Below are 11,695 nucleotides of genomic sequence, written 5' to 3'. Positions count from 1 at the left end.
GAAACATAGAAGATTAAATCAGAAGAAACAGAAAATCTGAACATACTCATTACCAGTATCAAAATTGAATCAGTAATAAAAAATTCCCAACAAATAAAAGTCCAGGATCAAATGTCTTTGTAGCTCAGTTTTACTAAACATTTAAAAAGAATTTATATCAATCCTTGTTAAATTATTACGAAAAATGGAAAAGAAAGGAATTCTCCCAAACTCATTCAATGAGCATTACATTTATAACAACACTAGAAAAAGACACTCCAGAAAATTTAAAACTACAGACCAATATTTCTGATAAACATCAATGCAAAATTCTCAATAAAATATTAACAAACTCAATTCAAAAAACATTAAAAGATTATATACCATGATCAAGTGGAATTTATTCCAGAGATACAAGCATGGTTTGATAGCCACAAATCAATCAATGTAATATACCACATTAACAAAACAAAGGATAAAATCATATCATCATAACACATCCAGAACATGGCAAAATTCAGTTTCATTTATGATAAAACCCTCACCAAAGTGAGTATAGAGGGAATATAACTTAAATTTGAAAGTATACCTCCCATTTGACCCAATAATTCCATCCTTGGACGTTTGTCTGAAGAAAATGGGAACACTAATCAAAAAGATATATTCACCCCATGTTCATTGTAGCATTATTTACACTATCCAACCGAGGTAGCTATGAATGTGTGAATGGATAAAGAAGATGTGGTATATCTATATCTATATCTATCTATCTGTCTATCTATCTATCTATCTATCTATCTATCTATCTATCTATCTAAGCCTAAGCGACCGAATGACCAAAAGATCAGTCAACTGGTTGCTATGATGCGCACTGACCACCAGGGGGCAGACGTTCAACACAGCAGCTGCCCCCTGGTGGTCAGTATGCTCCCACAGCCAACCTCCCATGACCCTGATGGCCGGCCAGGCCGAAGGACCCCACTTGTGCATGAATTCATGTACTGGGCCTCTAGTATATTATAATACATATGGAACATTTTATATGGACTATTAATGCACCATAAAAAAGAATTAAATATTGTCACTTGAGACAACATGAATGGACCTAAATGGTATTATGATAATTGAAATAAGTCAGACAAATACTGTATAATTTTACTTACATTTGGATTCTGAAAAACTAACCAAACAAACAAACAAACAGAAGAAGTCTCATAGAGACAAAGAACAAAAGCTGGAGAAGGGCCAAAAAGGTAAAGGGGATTGAGAGGTACAAACTTCTTATAAAGTAAAGAAGTCGTGGGGATGTAATGTACAGCATATGGAATACAGGCAATAATATCAAATGACTTTGTATGGTCACAGATAATTACTAGATTTATCATGATGATCACGTCTTAAGGTGTATATAATGTTAAATCACTATATTGTTACAATTGAAACTAATAAAATAATGGATGATAACTATATTTAATTTATAAGTCAATAACATTTTGGAGAGAATACATTGGGGAGGCTTCTAAATTACACAATTTTGTTTTATAATTTTTACTCTATCACTAATTAACAAGAATTCTTGGTATGTCATAGATTTATTAAATAGCACGTTCTATATCTTTAAAATAAAGTGGGTTGGAGGTTATGGGGAAGTGCAAGGAAAATATAAGTTTCTGTGATAAGAGACTAAGCAGCAGATAATAGCACCAGGTCATCTTTAAAAACTAGAAATTTATCCAAAAGTCATAAGAAACTGGAAATATTTCCAAATTGATGTTATTAGTAATGTAATTTAACAGTTACTGGCTAGACTGTCAAAGATACTTTAGATTGCACTTAAAAACAAAATACTTTGCAGAAGGCAAAGCAAGAAGCCGACTAAGTAAGTAGTAGTTGAAACAAAGTGGCAAATGGTGAAAATTTGAGTACTATTAAAATATTTAAACTACTGGACTTGATTAAATGTAGGAGGACAAGGCATGGGAGAAATAAGATCAGATTCACAGGTTTTTCTTTTGTTTATTTCTGTGGTTTTTTTTTTGAGGGTTGAATGGTTTTGTGATTCACTGAGATGAAAAATATAAGAGGAGGAAGAACATGATTTAGAAACACATAACATTTTTCTTAATTACCTCAACAAACTAGTAATTCCAGTTTGATATCTTAGTTACATGTTCTTCTTAAATGATGTTCTGATATTTGTTACACTGGTCCAATAGAGCCAATCAATTTAGATCTCCAAGGGATCAGTGATATTATATTTATGATTTACAAAAATCTTCATGAATGAAGACGAGAGCCTCTTAGGAACTGAGTGGTTTAAACTAAATACACTAATTTCACAGCTGATGACTTGAATAATCTAACCAAGCTCTTTATGACAGCCTCTTGTTCAACATTTCAAGGGGATTCTATAACTAAAATAGATTTTCCAGAGGCAACTCACCAGTCTTTCAGTTATGCATGGCTCTAATCTGGGGAGGGAATCTGATAAACAGAACATGAGATTGAAAATGATACATGAAATAGAGTGTTCAAAATGGACTGAAAAGTGAAAGGGATGTTGAGATCGATTGTTCATCCTGGTTACTGATTTATTTCCCTGCCTGAAGAACCACATTCTGATAGAGGCCTTTTAATTTTTCTTTCAGTATAGTTCTACTGGCCACCTTAGTCTACACTCATCCGCACCCAATACAAAAGCAATTTTGTTTGTTCTAATTCTACTTGTGAGAAAAAAAAGTTCATCTTATCTAATTTCTAATTTTCTTTCTGCCTCCTGCTCCACGTGTTCCACGCATACCTGAAGATAAGGGGCCCCTAGTGCAGTAAATGACTGCAAAGAAAGTGTGAGGTTAACAGAGGGAGGCAATGTGTCACGATGCAAAGTGTGGAACTCAGCATCAGTCCTAGCTGAGTTCCAATATAGGGTTTAGATCAGTAATATTCAATTGTTGTGCCAGAAGAATTTTTAAAACATGCACTATCTGACCACTTAGGGCCACTCACCTCTTTTTCCTTATATTGTCAAATAAAATAATGACAACAAGCAAACATAATAGCCATCTGTGTGCATGAATCAAAATTATACCTGTTTTTTTTCTGATCATTAAATATATATATTTTGGTGTACCACAGCATTTTAGTAATTAGTTTATGTGTGCATGAGATGGAAAAGTTTGAAAATCATTGTTCTAGATCTTAGTGGCTGTGTGAAGGTAATCATTAACATTGGTGTTCTCGTGAGTAAAATTAAATTAAACTATTTATATAAAGGCTAATATACTAAGTGTCCAATCGTCCGTCTGACCAGTTGCTATGACATGCACTGACCACCAGGAGGCAGATGCTCAACACTGAAGCTGTCATGACGTGCACAGAGAAGCGGCACAGCGGACTTGGCACCCACAAAGCAACACTTGGCTTCCCCCAGTGGAACACAGGCCCCACCACCACCCTGGAGCAACAGTCCACCAAATCGCAGCTGATGCTGCTAAGACCCCATGGCACAAAATGTGGCCCACAGCCCAGCCCAGCCCAGCCAGGAAACCGTGGCTGTGAGTGCTGGGTAATGACATTACATAACAATGCCCGCTTTCTCTGCCTAGCAATGACTAGCCTCCTTGCAGTTTCTTCAGCCCAGGAACACAACTTACTTTATAGCCAGTTGCAAACATTTCACACTTTAACCAAATGTCTGTGAAGCATTTTCCCCTGCCTCATCTCATTTGATCCTCACAGAAGTCCTGGAGTAGGTAGATAGGAGACTCAGTGGAATCCTATTTTCTTTTCATTAGCCAGAAAACAGAGATTTAGAAAGCTTATAAACTTGACCCAACTTAAAAGAAGTAAGAAATGGTGTACCTTGAAAATGACTTCAGGTTTTTCACTGCACAGATTATAGTCAAACACTGCTGCAGTTAAATATTTTACCTTTTGTTCTCCCTGCATGATCTACAATAATAACCTGCTTCATGTTGATATTTACTGCTGTGTTGCTGACAATTACCTAAAAGAGAAGTCGCGGTGCTTCACTGGGCTGGAAAAAGTTTAGCAACATCTGAAGGCAGGTCTAATTAGGCAAGTTTATCTATATCTATAAAAGGCTAAATTGACTTGTGCATGCGCAATACATATAAAGCTCTTGCTGGCGCCAGTCGCATGTGTGTGTATCAATCTGTCATTGTCGATTGTGAATTTGGTTGACACTTCTATTATAGAGAAAGGGCAAATAGCAATATTAAAATATTTCTTCTAATTAATTTCCTTTCATTGTGCACAAATTTGTGCACCAGGTCTCTAGTATTAAATAAATCTTAGAATTAGTAGGTTGGTGAAATTAAATGAATATCTTACATTTAATTATATTAAAGTGAAAAATAGTCTAATTGAAACATTTATAACATAATTGTTGGGCTAACAAAATTCTAAGTCAATGTTTTGAAAAATTTATTGTTTATCACAATATTAATATCATTGTGTTTTTACTTAATTTTCACTTTTTTATATAAAGTATGACTGACTTAGTTTAGAACCATACTTTTAAATGCCATTTTTGAAGAAGAACATTCTGATTGAGGCCTTTTAATCTTTCTTAACAATACAGGGAAATTGTTAAAGGGTGTATTAATAAAGATCATTGATGCCCTAGCTGGTTTGGCTCAGTGGATAGAGCATCAGCCTGTGGACTGAAGGGTCCCAGATTCAATTCTAGTCAAGGACATATGCCTGAGTTGCGGGCTCAATCCCCAGTGGGGGGCATGTAGGAGGCAGCTGACCAGTGATTCTCGCTCATCATTGATGTTTCTATCTCTCCCTTCCTCTCCCTTCCTCCCTGAAATCAATAAAAATATATAAGAAAAAAATAAAGATCATTGATGATCAAAATTACTCAAGATCTAAAAAGTTTAACAATTAATGTTATTTTTAACTCTAATTTTAGAATAATTTTTTAAGTTTAATACATAAGTGAGCTTTGATATGTACTTTGTTTAAAAATACTGAATAAGATGTAGAAAATTACTTAACAATTGAAGAGTTGTTACATTAATTATATTCAAATTTATTTTTCTAATTTCTATCAAATATATTATGTCTACTATACACTTTTTATAAAAACTATGTTGAATTTGTGTATATTTCTTTGTGTGGGCTCATATCTATATGTGGGGGAAGAAATTCCCTTTTTTACCAAAATATGTGTGCACTTTCTATTTCTGCTAGTATAATTCAAAAATTTGAAAACATACTAGTAATATGCTTTAAGTTTGAAGTGCTTCCTGTAAGAAATATGCCTCTGATTCATCATCATAGATACAGCATGTGGCCAGGCAGCAGCTGAATTTCCCCAGAGCAAATAGGCAGTGGGGGTGGAAAGAGAATGAGAGCTGTACACGTGGCTGATAGCACATGTTCTAGACAAAGGGAGGTGGAGGCAACTAGAGAAGGACCCAGCCCCAACCTTTTTTTTTTAATAACCCAAGGGGAGACAGCAGACCTAGGCGACCTATTAGGAAACAGGTGATCAAATCGTACTCAGCCAATGAGGAACTAGAGGAGGGTCTTAAAAAATAGGCTATGATCCGTGCCCCATGTGTGTTCCTGTAAAATGGGTGCCTGTTCTCGAGAGTGTTATTAAAAGTCTCATTTTTTCCATGCTTCTGTTTCCTAGTCCATCATTTGAAATCTGGACAAGTGAGCCATTTTTTACATTCATGATGCTATAATAAGTTATGTTTTGGAAGTTATTATTTTTATATTCTCATCATCTGTTTCTCAGTAGTGCTTCCTAAGAAATGGCTATTAAAGAAAGAAAACACACACAGGAGAAAAGATTAGTTAAAAAGTAACACCCTGGCCAGGTTGCTCAGTTGGCTGGAGCATCATCCCAAAATGCCAAGGTTGGGGGTTCAATCCCCCATCAGGGCATATGCAAGAATCAACCAATAAATGCATAAATAAGAGGAATAACAAGTCAATGCTTCTCTCTCTCCCTTTCTCTCTTTCAAATTGAATTTTTAAAAAGTAACAAAAATCACAAAAAAATTCTTCAAACTGGATGTAAATAAATCCCCAGAACCAGATAGAATTTTCCCCAAGAGATTTGAAAGAACTCATGGGTGAAATTGTGAAACTGTTAGCTAAAGTGCATTACCTGTTGGAGCAAAAACTGCAGTGTTGATGAATAAAAAGCCTCGAATGTGACTGATATCTAGAAGACACCATATACACAATTGTTGAGATTTGATTCTTTGTTGTTCAAGCTGATGGAATAAATGATGGGTTTTTATGTTTTGCAGAACCAATTTGCATTCTATAATCAAAAATATACCTTACTCAACCTTTTAATTGTAAATTAATTTATGTAGAATTTCAAAAGTCTTTTGACATGCTCTTCTGCCAAAGATTATGAAATATTTCTATTAGGGCATTTTTATCATTTGTATTCCTTAGAGACAGGATTTACAAAAGAGTTCATACATCTAGATGACAAAGTGTCAACCATGAGGCTTCACTGTAAATCATGTTTTCTTGTGTTATCTCTATTTTTAAACATTAATAAAAAAATAGGTTACAAATAGTAAAGCTACCAGGTATAAAATAACTTAAAAAGTTTTGGAGATTAGATGACAGATTTAATGTTATAAAAGTCAATGTCAAATGTGTTTACACACATGCATGTGCATACACACACACACACACACACACACACACACAGAAGAACTAAAATCTCACACTGAAATCAGTGCTATTGAAGGCTAAAAATATAGACTCAAAAACAATGAAATTATTCCTGAATTAGTTTTTAATCAAAGTTGGGGATGCTTGAAAATTCTTAAACCTTGTAAACCTTGTAATTTCCCTGGGCGAGATGAATAATTGGTGAGAAACAGGACACCATTAAGAAATTTATTTATATGGTCATCCACATATATATAAGTCTAACTGACCCTTACTGCGGAAACCACCTAACGGCCAGAATCACTGGTCGCTATGAAGCACACTGACCACCCAGATCTCCTGATCGGGGCCTGCTGGCCAACCTCCTGGTCCTTCCCCCTGGCCATCAGGTGCTGATCTCGCGATGGGAAATGGGGAACCAGGGGTGGGTGGCAGCAGACGTGGGCAGCGCCAGGCCAAGGCAGGTGCGGACGGGGGTGGGGCCAGCAGCCAGCAGCCGGGGGAAGGAAGGCCCTGGCCGCCAACTTCATGGTCCCTGAAGGCTTTTGAAAAACCTCTTTCTGGGGAAGCTTTTCTTTCCCCCGCAGCAGCGCGCAAGTCAAAGGTGAGAGCCACCCAATCTCTCCCCCACCCAGTAGGATTGAGTCTGGAGCTGGGGCAGAATATCCCCAGCCGTTGCCTGAAAGCGGGAGTGGGGCGTGGACACAGGGGCCTTGGAGCTGGACCACCGGCCCCCAGCGTGCTCTCCGCCTGGAGGTGTCCCCTGTAGACCTCCGACCCCATTAACTGGATCATTGGTGGGGTGGAAAGCAACCTGGGAGGGTGAGGACATGAAACTTGGGGCGAGCACCATGGGTCCCTGTGACCTTCCCCTCCCAGGATAATGCTGCGCTCCCTAACCTCCCATGCGCCAAGAGATAAATGTGGATTCACAAAGAGGCAGGCCCCTGAGGAGCTTCAGCTGGGAGGACAAGATGAGTTACTCACTTCTCACACCCCCACCCTTTGCTTTAAGGCTGCATTCTTCTTCCCTAATACATGTTGCTTGAAGTTCACGATGGTTTGTATTTAGACATGCGATAAACGTAGGGAAAGCAAAGTGTTGTGCTTTAGAACAAAAGAGTCTGGAGTCTTTGGGGGGGGTGTCTCTCTGTCTCTGTCTCTGTCTCTCTCTTTCTCTCACACACACACACACACTCCTTTCTCCCCTCTTCCCTGGCCTGGCGAATCTTCACGCAGAAAGTTAACCCTATCTCCTCAGAACCCACCCTCTCTGGAGTGGCCTCTGTTTTATTTCGTTTTGTTGTTTTTTCTCTCACCAGGTTTTTTTTTAAACCTCTAAACCAGCAGTTGGACATCCCCTGAGGGGTCCCGGATTGCGAGAGGGTGCAGGCTGGGCGAAGGGACCCTCCCCCTCCCCTCGAACGAATTTTGTGCACCCGGCCTATAGAACAGATATATTTGTCTAATAGCTAATTTTATCACCTCATCATAAATACATGGAAAGGGAAGTAAATCTTAAAGGTTGGGAGAACAATGAGTATTTAAACAATAGTGTATTTAAATGATTCTTCATTTGATGTGTTAGTTACTGAAGACAGACAACAAATAAAAAAAAGGTCAAACAATTAGACATTAAATGAGGCAAATACCCAGGTATATATGACATCGCTCCCTTTTTCTTTTTTATGGCTTCAACCATGACCAGGGGAAGACTAAATGTAAAAGCCCAAAATTGCCTTTTATCTAGTGTTGTTGGGAAAGAATGCTCTGAGGCGCTAGCAATCTGGCTCCACTCTAGGGAAAGTCCTGGGGCTGCTTCTAAGACACATCCAATTTTTGATCCTATACCTTGATTTCTCTTTAATCTCCAGGGGAAAATCCCAGAAAGAGGAGAGAAATGAATTTTCTTGATACAAGTGACAAGAGAATGGCAGGTAAGAGCTGTCCTTTCTTCTGCACAGAATTTTCGAATAGACTCAAGTGAGGAAACACCTTTCAGGACAGGGACACTGCACATACACAATCATTTCTGAGTGAATTGGAGATGGGTACCTACATGAAATGTAGTCAGACTGATAAAAACGGCTTTGCCAGTATATAAGATGGAAAGTGATAAGGAAAGAAAAATGGAAAATTTAGCTGATTCATTTCTCTGAATTTTCTTGATAGAAGCTAAATTTCAACAAACTGTTTTGTTTTCAAAATATCTGCCTGATTTTGTTCTCCTATGATTCTCATAATAGTTTTGATAATTAGCACTGCTTCTGGGTTTGCATCTAAGGAACTGGTTATTTGTCACAGTGGGAGTAGGTATATTTGATTTTTCCTGACTGTGGAGAAAAAAAAAAGTGCTGCTTTATGACAGTACAAAAAGGGATCAAAGAGTTCCAGATATTAACGAGAATCATTTCCAAACACATAGGGCTTGCTGTTTACTAAATAGCAGGGTGATATTAATCTTAATGCTATTTAAATTCATCTAGATTCTACCACATTGGTCTACATGCATGTATTCATGAGAAAGCTGACATTTTGTGCATAATGCATAAAATTTTGAGCTAATCGCATTCCTTTTTTACATAGTCATTAAATATCAAAATATGTTTTCATTAATCAGCTGGCATTTAATTAATGTAAAATATCCATCAGATTAAATCTCAATTCGATGTCTATTCAAAACAGTGACATTTCATGTGTTATTAGACAACCTTACTGCCCACACAGATGGCATGCAATAATAACACCAGCCAAATATTTTACCATGACTGGTTGAAAAAACTAAAGCACATCCATCTTGATAAAATACATTATAGACCAAGCCTCTGCAATACAGCCAACAATGAAATTACTACCATAACAGATTGGTGTTCACCCTAACATATGCTACCAATAGGACATATTTTGCTTTGTGTGTGTAAACAAGCAGATGCAGATGTGTAATATTCTGTCTTTGATCTTGAGTACATTTTACTTAGTGCTAAGTAATAAACACCAAAGCAGATGGGTTATGGAGTTATGAATTTTAGTATATCTGATGACCACTTGGGATGCACAGCAGAGATATGCTATTAGAATTATCAATCACAACATGGATATTTGTTAACAGGATATCCATTTTTTTTTATCATTACTAGTTAGACTTTTGTACAAAAATGTATCTAAAATAGAACACAATAGATCTAAGAGTTATGATAAACCTCCATTATTAGAATGCAGTATGTATTATTCTAAGAATTTTACCTAGATTATGTAATTAAATACTAATACAAGCTGAAGAAATATTAATGTTTCATCAGCATTTTACTGATAGGAAAATACAAGTGTAAAAAGATGAATTAGTGCTGAAGTGCTAAAATCTGTTTATATTGCTGGTGGGAATCATATCCAGGCTGTCTGCTTCAAGATCCATAATGTCAAGCAATCTGCTGTTTTTCTTTTTGAATGTATTCACTCAAAGCCATGACATCAGTGTTGTTCACTGAACTTTAGTACCAGAGTGAACCACTATATAGAAGAGATTGTAAAGTCATCAAGTTATTGATCTATGCAATCCAGATACCTAACATAGTGCTTAAAATGAGATCAGACATTCAATATGCTTAAATGATTAAATGATCTATTGATTGCTGAGTAGCTGGTATACATGATGATGTCGTTAAAAACATTTTTTTCCTTTTTAATTTTTTATAAAGACTTAATTTTTATAGTAGTTTACAGCCAAATTGAGAAAAAAGTACAGAAATTTCTCATATGCCCTCTGCTCTCATCATATGCATAGCCTCCCCCATTGTCAATATCCCTACTAAAGTGTTACATTTGTTACAACTGATGAACCTCCATTGACAAAAAATAATCATCTGAAGTGCATAGTGTATGGTTCACTCTTGGTGTTGTAAACATTGACTTTTAAAGACACATTTGTTGATCCTTATGCAAATATGTTGATTAGCTGGGTTGAGACTTATAATTACAAGACTTCTCAGAATTACACGTTTAAAAATGTATACACAAACACATATGTTTACAGACATGTATATATATGTGTGTTATACACATAGATGAAATTAGATTTGCATAGAGGTATTTAAAACATTGTTGCAATAATAATAATAATAATAATAAAACTAAATCACCATCTATTTTTTTTTTCTTTTTGCAATAGATTCTCTTATTCCTGTCTTTGGTGAAAGAAAAAAACTCTACTTTAGAATATAATTTTAGAGTCTGGGTGTACTTTGGTGAATGAGTGAAGCCAGTAATTGCTGGCTTATCACTTCTCTGTGACAGGAATCTCCCTTAGCTATTTGTTTCTCATTTTTCCCTCCAGTGATGCAGTTCTACTTATCTTCTTTTGGATACCAAAGTTGAGTTGGTTAATACTCAAGTAATCATTGTCTTGATACTGAAAAATTACACGGTATAGTGGGAGATCATATACTAATAACACTCCATCTATTATTTTTACATCTTCAAAATTATCACACACCTTAAGATTGACTTTCATTTTATTTCCATATACAGTACCTATATATATATTTAAAAAGCCAGCAACTGGAAAGCTGGAATGACCAGAATGACCGGTCATTATGATGCCCACTGTGGTGAGCGAACCGGCCCGATGTGGGGGTGGGGCCAGCCCGCCAACCTCCTGTGGCCCCTCCCCAGAGCCAGCCCTACCCTTTATCGCCCCCCCTACCCCAATAGGGGGTGTGGCCAGCTGGTTAACCTCCTGAAGCCCCTCCCTCTAGCTGGCCCCATCCCCGAAGAGCCCCCACCACCCCAATCCGCCCAGGGCCCCTCCCCCTAGCCAGCTTTACCCTGATCTCCCCCACACACCAATCGGGGGTGAGGCTGGCTGGCCAACCTCCCAAAGCCCCTTCCCATGGCTGGCCCCACCACCAATTACCCCTCACCCCAATCGGGGGTAGGGCCCGCCGGCCAATCACCCGCAGCCCCTCCCACCAGCCGGCCAGGCCCTGATCAGGCCCTGAATGTGGTGGGCCGGCCAGCCAACCTCCAGCCATCTCCTCCTCCC

Source organism: Myotis yumanensis, unplaced genomic scaffold (genome assembly GCF_028538775.1).
Source record: "Myotis yumanensis isolate MYYU_CA2020_CCGP unplaced genomic scaffold, mMyoYum1.0.hap1 SCAF_1, whole genome shotgun sequence".
NCBI lineage: Eukaryota > Metazoa > Chordata > Mammalia > Chiroptera > Vespertilionidae > Myotis > Myotis yumanensis.
This window is presented reverse-complemented; position numbering follows the sequence as displayed.